This window comes from Pongo pygmaeus, chromosome 21, assembly GCF_028885625.2.
Source record: "Pongo pygmaeus isolate AG05252 chromosome 21, NHGRI_mPonPyg2-v2.0_pri, whole genome shotgun sequence".
NCBI classification, from domain to species: Eukaryota; Metazoa; Chordata; class Mammalia; order Primates; family Hominidae; genus Pongo; species Pongo pygmaeus.
In genome coordinates, this window is record NC_072394.2 from 53,683,003 (window position 1) to 53,696,163 (window position 13,161).

The following is a 13,161-nucleotide window of genomic DNA, read 5'->3' on the forward strand; positions in this document are numbered from 1 at the left end:
CTCCAGCCTGAGCACCATTGAGCATTGAGTGAGCGAGACTCAGTCTGCAATCCCAGCACCTCGGGAGGCCGAGGCAGGCAGATCACTCGAGGCCAGGAGCTGGAGACCAGCCCGGTCAACATGGCAAAACCCTGTCTCCACCAAAAATACAAAAACCATTCAGGCGTGGCGGCGCGCGCCTGCAATCCCAGGCACTCGGCAGGCCGAGGCAGGAGAGTCACAGGAGCCCGAGGCAGGGAGGTTGCAGCGAGCCGAGATCACAGCAGTACAGTCCAGCTTCAGCAACAGAGGGAGACCGAAAAAAGAAGGAGAGGGAGACCGAAGAAAGGGGAGAGGGAGAGGGAGGAGAGGGAGCCGGGATGGTCTTTTAACTGTGCCTCACCACCTGTCACCCACCCCCACCTTCCCCAACCTGGTCTGGTTTTCCCGCTGCAGCCAGAGTGACCTTTATAAATGACAGCATTGAGCTTCTCTTTTCTCTGCATTAAAAAACCCTCTTGGCTTCCCTTTGCCTTTAGGATAGGATTCTCTTCTTGGCCCAAGATGCCTCCTGCCACTCACCAGGCAGCTTCAGCCTTCCCTCCCACCCCATTTCCCCCATCTTTCCCCCTACTCTTCCCAAAAGGGCCCAGGCAGGCTGTCTCTTGCCTCAGGGCTTTGACTGCGATTTTCTTTCAGCTCTGAACTCTCTCTCCTCCCCGCCGCCTTCTCCCGCTGCCTAGTGCTTTTCATTTTGTGCATTCTAGTTAAAACAGCACATCCCCAGGAGGGATTTATTTTGTTCCCCAGACTAGGCTGAGACCCTCTTCTCAGGCTTTCCTCACACCCTGTCTTTCTCCATCATCACCACATAACCCAAAGGCTTCTTGACATGCTTGTCTTTTCTGTTAGAGCCTAGAAGCTGGACCATAGGCTTAATGACACAGGAGCTGGCCTGTTTTGTTGCACTCTGACCTCAGGATCTAGCCCAGTGTCTGGTGCACAGCAGAGGCTCATTATTATATATCACCTATAATCATTATAGGAAGAATGAATGAAGATTTTCAAAACACAATGGAAATGTCAAGGGAGTAGCTATGCGTTTGGGGAGGTGTAGGTAAGTTTCATGCAGGGAGCTGATGTCAGTTGGATACTAAAGGATGAGTAGGAATTTTCCAGATGGAGAAAGAGGGTGGGTATTTCAGGGAGAGTGAACAGCAGGTGGAAATGCACAAAGGTGTGGAAGAGAACAATATGCTTGTATAATAAGTTGTGTAGCAAGTCTGGGAGAAATAAGTTAGGAGCAGGAACAGGGAGTGGTGTCAGATAAATCCAAAGGGATTGGAAGAGTTCAGCATAAAAGGATCTCATAAGCTGTGCTTGACTGTGATCTTCTCCCTGAGGGGAATGGGAAGCCACTGGATGTTTGTGAGCAGATGGATGAGACGGTGACATTTGTGTTGTGGAAAGAGGACTCTGAGGCTGAGCATGGTACCTCATGCCTGTAATCCCAGCACTTTGGGAGGCCGAGGCAGGCAGACCACTTGAGGTCAGCAGTTTGAGACAAGCCTGACCAACATGGCGAAACCCTGTCTGTACTAAAAATACAAAAATTAGCCAGGCATGGTGGTGCATGTCTGTTATTCTGGCTACTTGGGAGGCTGAGGCAGGAGAATTGCTTGAACCTGGGAGGTGGAGGCTGCGGTGAGCCAAGATGGCACCACTGCACTCCAGCCTGGGTGACAGAGCGAGACTCCATCTCAAAAAAAAAAAAAAAAGACTCTAGGGGTGGTGGACTGGAGGGGGTGGAGTCAGCAGAGGAGGCGGGGCTGGAAGGATGTTAATGCTCATTGTGATATGACTGGAAGCGAATTTCCATCCTTCCTCCCAATTCCTGGGGCAGGAAGCTGGATGGCGGCACCCACCAATGTGTTAATCCTTTCTCCATCACGAAGGATAACCCGAGGCAGGCCATCCAGTGCCAGTGTGGATTGGTGAGAGGGCTTCCCCATCACCCTAGCTGTCATCCACGTGACCAGATGGGCTCATTAGGGTGGAAATCTCCCCTCTGCTCCCCCAGATGCAGTGGCTCATCCTGCCTGATGTGCTGCAAGCCTGTCGAGCTGCTCAGGGTAGAGCCAGGTTGGGAGAAGTTTGGGATGGAGCCAGGAAAGGCAATCAATGGAGTTTATTCAGCATTCAAAGCAGGTTGTTGCTCTCTGGCAGATCAGCTGGTAGTTTAAGTACCTGTGAAATCCACAGTAAACAGCTGCCTGCCCACTGGTGTCAGGAGAGCTGGCTTTTGGGCAGAGCCAGATTTGAAGGTGCAGAAAGACATAGATCCACGGTTTCTTTAGGATCTGTTATATGCCCGGCACCGTCTTACTTAATCCTCATGCAATCCTCCCAGGGAAGTATTATTATTCCAATTTTTAATAGAAGAAAGCAAGCACAGAGAGGTTAAGGACTTTGCCCCAGGTCACACAGCAAATTCCCAGTGCAGCAGGCAAAGCCTATACTGCTTCTTCTGGACTAGCTGCAAACTTTTCTAATTTTGTCCCAGATATGTTTTCACTGCTCGGTTTACGTCCCTCTGCAAGTATAATAGCCAATGTTTATTCAACACCTCACGGTGCCAGGCACTGTTCATTATGTTATTCTAAATCCTTGCAACAACCCATTTGAGGTGAGGGCATTTATCCCATTTCTGCAGATGCAGAATTGAGGCTCCAAAAGCTGGAGGGACTTGTTTGAGCATACACAGCTGGTGAGGGTAAAAGCAGGTTTGCAACCAGGCCATCTGAGTTCAGTGTGAGAGCACCCATCTTGCCTCCTCTTTCTCTGTTTAGACAGCACTTCTTTCCATTTAAATCTTTCCCCAGCCCTCTCTTCCTCATCACTCCACAGCAGACTCTCCACCCTGGCACTTCTGCTCAGACCTGTCAGTCAATGAGCAAAGAAAGTGAGCGAGTATGCTGTGCGTGTGTTGAAATGAGTCGGCAGGTCGTTCAAGCAGATGTCTCCAGACAGCAGTATGCATCGCCATTGACAGAGTCAATTACTGCGGCCCCAGGAAAGGGCTGTTTAGCATCTTGAAAGAATTAACAAACCAGTGCATCATTATTGCAAATGAACCACCTCTTAATTATATCTGTGGCTCCATTATGCACCCCATTGGGCTCCAGCCCCTGCAACCCACGGCCCTGCATTTGGTACATCCCCTTTGCCACAGCCCACTTCTCGAAGACAGAGCTGTGCGCATGGGAATAACAGCTCTTCTCCGACGATCAGCTTAAAGGTCATGTCTTTACTTGTGGACATTTCTACCAGAAATATGGAAAAAGAGCAAAGTTGTTTTAACAGGCTCCAACCTCTCCGTGCTGCCAAGGAGCTGTCTTCTGCCAGATTCAATTCAGTTCAATAACAACAGCTGCCTTTCCTTGGGGTATTTCCTGTGTTCTAAGTACTTTCTGTAATTCTCACCTGCACAGGAGGAGTTGGTATCCTCCGTTTTACAGATGGAGCGACTGAGGCTTAAAGGTGATAGGAGATTGCACAAGGTCATCTTTGAGGTAAATTGCAGAATCAGTATTAGACCCAGGGTCTACCTGAAATCTGAGCCTGTGCGTTGCGCTGGCAGATCATGCTGTCCTTTCCCCCACAAGTCAACCCAGCTCTAGGAAGAACCTGCTCTGCACTCACGCTGTTTTGTGGAGAGCAGAGGAGCGCAGTCCTCAGCCCTTGCCTTCAGCATCCCCATCCCTTGGCTGCAGTGTCCTCGCCTCTTCAGGTCTAGTTAGAGTTTGTCTCCAACCCCATTTTACACCAGTGGAAGGTTGGCTGGTTCTGTGGTTTACCCCATAGATGACCTTTTGCAAGTCTCACACCTTTAAGTCTCAGTTGCTCCATCTGTAAGATGAGGGATACTGACTCCTCTTGTGCAGGTGAGAATTACAGTTCAAGTTTTCAGCTTGAGAATTTAGCTCAAGTTTCTGAGAAGCCCCTGGGGGTTTTCGTCTCTGTTGCTCTGGGCTGACCTTTGACTTTTCTGGCTGACTTTCTCTGTGCCACACAATGTTGACTCAGACCTTTTCCTCTGTTCCTCACAGAATAACCCCGACTCACACCAGGCATTGATGCGTGAAATGGGCTTTACAGAAAATTTAGGAGAAGATAAAGAAATAGTTTATGTGGCTGAGATTCCAACAATTTTCAATCAAATATTAGGCATTCTACTGTTGTTATATGTAAACTTTCTATTCGAGGACATACAGAAAGTAAGTCATAAATGCACGGCTTGATGAATTTTCACAAAGTGAACACATCCATGTAACCAGTGCCCAGAGTAAGAAATAGAACATTCCAGCACCCACAAGCCCCCTAAAACTAAAAAGCCCTTTCCAGGTTGGGTGCTGTGGCTCATGCCTATAATCCCAGCACTTTGGGAGGCCGAGGCAGGTGGATCACGAGGTCACGAGATAGAGACCATCCTGGCAAACATGGTGAAACCTCATTTCTACTAAAAATACAAAAATTAGCCGGGTGTGGTGGCGGGTACCTGTAAACCCAGCTACTTGGGAGGTGGAACTTGCAGTGAGCCAAGATCGCATCACTGCACTCCAGCCTGGCAACAGAGTGAGACTCCGTCTCAAACAAACAAACAAACAAACAAAAAACAAAAAAACTTCCAAATTCTTCCTTTCTCCATGGACTTTGCATATAGAATGCAGCAAATATTGCAGGAATATTTACTGTGTGCTAAGCGCTTTTCATGCATGATCTCATTTAATCATCCTATCAACTCTAAGAGGAAGGTATTCTTATTGTTCCCATTTTACAGATGAAGAAACTGAGACCTGGATTAATCAGCTTGCCCAAACTTTTTCTGCTGGTGATATGGTTTGGCTGTGTCCCTACCCAAATCTCATCTTGAATTGTAGTTCCCATAATCTCCATGTGTCATGAGAGGGACCCAGTGGGAGGTAATTGAATCATGGGGCGATTACCTCCCCAATTTTGTGCTAGTGAGTGAGTTCTCATGAGATCTGATGGTTTTATAAGGGGCTTTTCCCCCTTTTGCTCAGCACCTCTTGCTGCTGCCATGTGGAGAAGGACGTGTTTGTTTTCCCTTCTGCCATGATTGTAAAAGTTTCCTGAGGCTTCCCAGCCATGCTAAACTGTGAATCAATTAAACCTTTTTCCTTTATAACTTACCCAGTCTCACGTATGTCTTTATTAGCAGCGTGAGAATGGACTAATACAGCTGGTAAGTAGTAATGGCAGGATTCGGACCCGTGACCCCAGCATTCCTATTCTTAACCTCTAGTCTGGGACAGTGTCAGGCACTTGATTCCTCTGCGTATCGTCTCTGCCCTCATCTAGATGTTAGCTTTGCTCTCCAAAGGCAGAGTCTCATAGGTGGCTCTCTGGTATCTGATATGGTGCAGACCATCCAGGAAGCATCTAATAAATGCTGAATGGATGGATGATTAAACAAAAAGCATTGTTTGAGGGTCAAGTTGTTTACTTAGATCATAGCTTGGAGAGAAAAAAGCTCTGTAGGATGCAGTTATTTTCAAGAAACCAACCATTGCTCATCTCTCCTGTGCGGCAGTGCCTTTGCAGAGCATAAGCAATACTTTGGTCTTTGTTTCATCAACATTTCGTTGCCTTTTAATTTGTGGTAAAAGGACGTGAAAGGAAATAAACATAGTGATGAGGTGGGGAAAGCCTTTTTCTTGGCTCTGACTAGGGGAGGCATAGAAGATGAATTGAGTTCTGTGCCATCCTCTCAAAGTTCACGCTGTTTTTGCTCCAAAGTTGTTTCCCTGAATGATTTATTGTGCTATCTGGAAAATCAATTTTTTCTTCTTGGGACCACAGAAGAGTCTGTTTCAAAACACATTTGCACCCTTAAAGCTAACATATTCAGTCTCACTGCCTCTGGTATCTGTAAGCAGACCCATTCCATGCTATTTTTAGGATCATTTCCAGAAAAATAATTTGTTTCATTGTGGAGTCTGTCAAGCTAAATGGAGTTATTTTCTTTGTGGAGTTGGATGAGTAAATCCAGTCCTAAAAAAATGAGGATTTAAAACATTTCCTGCAGGGAGCTCATAGCTGGGTTTATCTTATAGATTAAAATAAAAGGGAGTTACCAGAAGGTCTGTGTGTCCAATACACTTTGTTACCATCTATCAAGTCTATTTTCTTAAGTTGTCAGAGCTGTTTGCATTCATAATAATAGCTTTATCAAGAATCAGCTCCTTTTCTAGCATCAGAAGTTAAGAATGTAGGCCAGGCGCAGTGGCTCACACCTGTAATCCTAGCACTTTGGGAGACCGAGGTGGGCAGATCACTTGAGGTCAGGAGTTCAAGACCAGCCTGGCCAACATGGTGAAACCCTGTCTCTACTAAAAATACAAAAAGTAGCCGGGCATGGTGGCAGGCACCGGTCGTCCCAGTTACTGAGGGGGCTGAAGCAGGAGAATCACTTGAGCCCAGGAGGCGGAGGTTATAGTGAGCCAGCACTGTGCTACTGCACTCCAGCCTGGGTGACAGAGTGAGACTCCATCTCAAAAACAAACAAACAAACAAAAAAGTGAAGAACTTAGACTTTGCAGCTGAATGGACCAGGATTCAAATATGTGCAAGATGTTCTACCCGGTCTGGCCTCAGTTTCTTGATCTGAAAAAATGGGACGAATTAAAGGACCTACGTCATCAGGTTGTAAAGGCCTTACAGCACGGTAAGGCGTATGGAGTGGGACGCACTTGTTCAGGCATTGGTGGCACAGGGTCTAGGGCCCGTGATATTTTCAGGGGCCCACAAAAAAGTTTCCGTTTTAATTTCTTTGGCTGGGTGCAGTGGCTCACACCTATAATCCCAGCACTTTGGGAGGCCGAGGCGGGTGGATCACCTGAGGTCAGGAGTTCGAGACTAGCCTGGCCAACATAATGAAACCCCATCTCTACTTAAAAAAAAAAAAAAAATCAGCTGGGTGTGGTGGCAGGTACCTGTAGTCCTGGCTACTTGTGGGGCTGAGGCAGGAGAATTGCTTGAACCCAGGAGGTGGAGGTTGCAGTGAGCCGAGGCTGCACCACTGCACTCCAGCCTGGGTAACAGAGTGAGACTGTCTCAAAAAAAAAAACATTCTTTTAAGATCAGAAGAAAAAAATGAATATAGTAATAATGAATGCATAATAATGAATCCAGCCTAGATTATATTTGTCTTTTATACCAACATAGTCACAAAATATTTTTAATTATAATTATATATTATATAATTAGATTATAATTATATATTATATAATTAAAAAAATTTTATAATATAATTTTATATAGAGGGAGGAGCCCATGAAGGCAAATGTACCTAGGGCTCATGAAAGTCATAATACAGCCTTGGAGTGTATCAAATGGGAGGATATATTTTTTAATCGCACAAAGTAAGTTCAGAAGTAGGCAGGCAGTTTGAGACAGGTCTGGCCACTCCTTGGTCTCTAAGGTCCTATTTTTTCACACCACCTCCCTCAAGTTTGCCTCATGGACCAAAATGGCTGCTAGAGCTTTAGCCATTGTGTCTGCATTCTGGGCATCAGAAAGGAAAAAGGGGCAACAGGCAAAAGGAGCCCACTTCCCAGCTGGGGCACCTCTCTTTAAGGAACATTCTGCCCCACAACACTGAACTTGGTCACAAAGCTGCAGCTTAGCTGTAAGGGGGCCGGGACATGTAATGTTTTAGCCAGGCACATTGCCTTTCCAGATACAAGGTGGGTTTATACAAAAGAAGGTGAGAACAAGGCCAGATCACACAACCCAGAAAGAAGGAGATATTAGCTCTCTCTGGCAAGCCCCTTGACAGACAGGAAGAGGGAGACGGAGTGAGCTGACAAAGTTCTCCAGCCAGGCCTCTCACCTGTGGTGTGAGGCTCCATCAGTTCTAAAAGGGGGAAGGACAAATAGGCACAGATGGGGCTCCCGTCGAGTCAGAGGGTTGGGAGGGGGAGAGTGGAGGGATCAGGCAGAGGCATGATCTCCGTGCCCCATCCTCTGGGTTCCTCAATCCATCAGGCTGCCGCCCGAGTATACCCTGCTCAGGAAAGCCACCCCTGACCCCCCAACCTCAACATCAAGCCTCCTTTCCCACTCCCTGACTCCTCACTTTGTGTTATTTTTTTCTTTATAGCACATTTCACTGCCTGCGATTCTGTGGATTCATGTATTGTCTGCCTGGCCTGCTAGGCTGTAAGCTCTCTGGGAGGCAGGGATGTACCTATCCCGTTCATCACGGCATCCTGTCTCCAGCACCTCTTGCCTGGCCTGTGGCGGGGGCTCACACTTGCTGAAAGAGTGGCCCTGATGCAGAAACATCTCCCCCCGGCCCTGGGGAGGCTAGACCAGCATGGGCTGTGGCACCTTACTCCCGCTCTTCAGCTCTCCTGCTTCATTCACGGTGTTTCAGCAAAGGGGGCTGAGAGCCTCCTTGTGCTAGGTGCTCTTCTGGGCATTGGGAATTCAGTGATAAATGCAGACAAGAATCCCTGCTTACATGGAGTTTATCTCCAGCAGAGGAGGGAGACAAGTAAAGAGGCTAGCTGGTGATATGAGGTGTAAAGAAAACTGAAGCAGGGAAGGGCTGAGTTCTGGGGTTGGGTGTCTTCATTTTATATAGAATGGCCAAAGGAAGGCTTGGCTAAGAAGCAGTAACAGTGGAGCAAAAGCCTGCAGGGGCTGGGGGAGCCAGCCGTGTCGACGTCCAGAGGAAACATGTCTAAGCACAGGGAACGGCAGGTGCAAAGTCCCTGAGGCAGAAGCATGCCTAATATGCCTAAAGAACAGCAAGGGGGCCAGTGTGGCTGGCAGAGAGTGGGAAATAATATGGTCACATAGGGTCACCGCCAGAGGTGCAGTTTTTATTTTGAAGGATGTGGGGAGCCCTCAGAGGGTCAGAGGCAGAGAAGGGGGTGCAATTTGACTTTTGTTATAGAGGATTCCTTCTGCTGTGTGTTGAGCACTGGTTGTAGGGGCAGGAGTAGAAGCAGGGACTCCAGTGAGGAAGCTACTGCCTCTCCCAGGTGAGAGGTGACCATAGCTTGGATCAGGGTGGAGGCAGAGGAGGAGGTAAGGAGCTGTACTTTCACAGGATGGACTCTTCTCTTCTCACCCTGAAGGCATTCCTGGTGGCCCCATGTATCTCCCTCCCTCAGCAGTCAAGTTTCCGTGGGGGTAGGCTCTATTTCATCAGTGGTATCACATCTCTGTCACATTACCCATATTGCACAGTGGATGCAGATGTGGGGGTTTCAGCTGGCAGGCTCCAAGGTGAATCTAACCTGCAGGCAAGGTGTTAAACTTGTTTTGAACTGTATAGGAGCATGCTGCTTTCTGGTTTTGCCACAGACCTCACTATTCTCTATTGTTTTCCAAACACTTCCGGTTTCACACATTTATATTATCTGTCTGGCTCCAGAAGACATGCGAGGTTCGTATGAAGCAGGGCTGATAACCTCACTCTGTACCAGCTGAGATCTCCGTTTCACAGATCTTGTTAATCCCATTTCACAGATGAGAGTAACTTAATTGGCTCAGAGCAATGAAATGACTACCCCAAGGTCATGAGGTTCTAAACTGGTGATTGTGGCTTTCTGGTTTTTAATGTGTCTCCACTCCATCCTACCAGCCTTACAGCTAGTGAGAGTTGAGAGAGAATTCTCTTCCTTTATCAGACAGATATATTACCCTACTTGTAAATAGATGATTTCAGAAACAGAGTAATGGTGAAGAGACCATCTAACTTGGGTTTGCACTCCCTTCCACTCCTAGGTAAAGAATGGAAAACATTCACCAGTGTATTCCTCATTTGCAGTATAAGAGCCGGGCAACCTGCTGATTTTACTGTGTACAATGAAGCTTTCATAAAGCATGTGTACTTATGTTTCTCCAAATGAAGGGTTGCTCTCCAAAAGACGATATCTGTAGCACGTGTGTGGTCATTAGCACCTATTATTATACGTTTACGTTCATAGCTTTGTAGCTTCTTATTCCACAGTCCTGCCCACCCTTGGTCCTTAAAAGCAAACTTTGGAGGGTGGTTTTTACTAAAACTTGCCATATTCTGAATTAAATTTTAAAGACTTGATGAAACCCTTGCTGGGGAATGAAAATTCAACAGAGTTAAAATTATATTCTTAAGTGTTCCTGGAGTCAGCCCCAAGTATTAAGGTACTCAGAAGTAAAAAGGCCTTTGCCCTCTGTGGGTTTCCAGGAAAGGAAAAGAAAGAAACTGAGCAGTCATTTACCTTTTTCTACATTTCCCCAATTTTCTCAATCTGTTCCCATAGCAACCCTAATAGAGATTGGGTTGCTAGAAAAGCATTCATTTCTATAGAAACAATTTGTTCTATATGAGAAAAAGTTTACTTGGTAGCACATGAAATCTAATATTAGGATTTTGGTTTTGTTGGTGGTTTTTTTTTTTTTTTTTTTTTTTGTCAGCCAGAAGAATATTTCCCAAGCCACCTACAGACGTATGTTGCATCTTTAAGCTCAAAATTTCATCTCCTAGTGTTTTCTCAAATTGGTTTTGGATGGAGGTTGCAGAGTCTCAGTCCCTTGGGATGTTGACTAAGAATACAAAATTTTAAAAAGTTTAGATTATTTGCATACTCAAATACAAGGGATAGACTAGATGATCTCTTGAGGGGTTTTGTTTTTTTGGCACAGGAATATGCTGTTTTTCTTGACGTTGCTGTGAAAATCCTGAGGGGGTTTTGAATAGAACAAGGTAGACAGCTTTGGTTGTAAGCAGAGAAGCTCAACTCAAAACTATTAAACAAACAAACAAAAGAGGGGAATTTGTTAATTCTCAGATTTTAGAAGTCGAGAGGTTTCAGGTATGGCTGGATCCAGGGCTTATGGAGAAAGTAGCTTTTCCCTCCCTCAGCTCTGCTTTCCACTCTGCTGGCTTCATTCCCAGGCAGGCTCTTCTTAGGAGGCTCCAGAAGCTCCAGTCCTACCCCCTGCAGCTTCCAGTGGAAAGAGAGGACCACTTTTCCAATAGTTCCCGGAAAAGTTGTAGGAAAAGTTCTAAGTGGATTGACTTAGGTCACATGCCCACCCCTGAACCAATCACTGGGGACTGGGAAGAGAGGAGATGAGCTGATTGGCCAGACCTGGGTCAGGTGTTTCCCTTTGGAGTCAGAAGTGAGTTCAGTATCTCCCAGTCCCCACAGACTAAGAGACGGAGGAACGTTTCTAAAGTGGAGAATCAGAAGGTGGAGGCAGCTAAAAGGGGGATGGATGTGATCCAGGCACCAGTTGGTCATTCCAGTGACTGATTCCAAATGGCTGAAGAGGACCCATTTGACCATATTCTGAAATTAGGGGGCTGGTCCTTAAAAGCTTGCTTTATCCCAGCTGGACAGCGAGAGGGAGCTGACCAGTTAGGGCTTCCCTTTCCAATCACTTCATTTTTCTAATTAATCTGTTACCAGCTCCACCTCAAGCATATACTTCAAACGAGATTTTTTCCCCCTTCTGAAGGGAGCTGAAAAAAATCAGAATACATTTGCATGCTGCCTAAAACATTCTGAACCCGTGTCTTATCAGTACCACTGAACAACCTTGTCTTTTCAGGGCTGGTAGCTATATAATTATAGCCACCTTCAGCCTCGCCAGCTCTCTCTTGAAAACGTTATCGTGAACAGAGGATGAAAAATCATTTGAAAACATAGCCCAGGTCTGTTTTTCAATTGTCTTTTCATCCCATAGTTCAGAGAGTTCGAGAAAATAATATGTTAGCAGCATATAAGTAACCTCATATACTTTTTTTTTATTTTTTATTTTTTGAGATGGAGTCCTGCTGTCGCAGGCTGGAGTGCAGGGGCGCCATCTCGGCTCACTGTAACCTCTGCCTCCCAGGTTCAAGAGATTCTCCTGCCTCAGCCTCCCGAGTAGCTGGGACTACAGGTATGCACCACCACACCCAGCTAATTTTTGTATTTTAGTAGAGACGGGGTTTCACCATGTTGGCCAGGATGGTCTCGATCTCTTGACCTTGTGATCTGCCTGCGTCTGCCTCCCAAAGTGCTGGGATTACAGGCATGAGCCACCGTGCCCGGTCCATATGTTTTCTTCTTGAAAAAAATATTTCGTGAAATGATTAAGGTGCGAATTATTTCAGGGAAGGTGTTGGTGTGTGGTCAGTAATTTAAATTAACAGGATTTCCAGGGCTTATTTAAGAGCCTAAAATAGAATTGCTAAAATTCAGAGAGCGTTTTACTTTAACTTCTGCTATAGGGACTCTTTTGCCTTAAAAATGCTTTGTTTTCATTGCCATTAGCTTGCAAAGATATTTTAAAAGTTTAAAATATCCTTAGGAATTTTTTCCTTGTTAATAAACTGGGTTAATGATTTCCATGGAGATTACTTTCAATGAGGCTCTTGTATTTTAGGCAAGCAGCTATCCTGTTGGGATCAGAAAGGAATCATTTGAAACCTTTAATCTCTTAGCAAGACTAAGTGCTTCTGGTGAATGAACCCCTGGGTCTCAGTGGGACGTTTGAGAGGCCCTTTAAGGTACAAAGCGTTGTGCTTCAGAAGACATAATCTTTCAAGCAGGACTCACAAGTGAGGGACTTTGACCAGCCTGGTTGAGGGAAGTGTGTGCATGCCTGTGTGTGTGTGCGCGCGCATTGCATGCATTGGGGGTTGGGAAATTTGTGTTCTGTTAGCGGAGGGTGTCCTTTATAACACTGAGAATGAAGGTGATGTTCCAGTTTAAAACCCCTGTAACTTACATGAACTTCCACGAGCAGAGACGGGTGCTGTCGAGCAGAGTTTCCCACAAAAAATGTATAGTTGTATCACCTGGCATCTTGTTCAAGCACAGGTTCTGATGCAGGAGGTTAGGGTTGGAGCCTGGGATTTGGTGTTTGTGACAAACTCCCAGATAATCCAATCCCCATGCTGCTGGTTCCTGGACCACACGTGGAGTAGAGAGCATGCAGACCACTTCATTTCGCCTCCACTGGGAAGAGATTGAAAATCACATTTTGGATCCTGCCAGTCCTTAGCAGCGCTGATTCTGGTGTATCTTGGGACTTTATGTCATCCCTGAAAAAGGGATCCCCTAAGAAGGGTAAAGCCCAAACACCTTTTAAGTCATCAGTTCTAGACTAGCT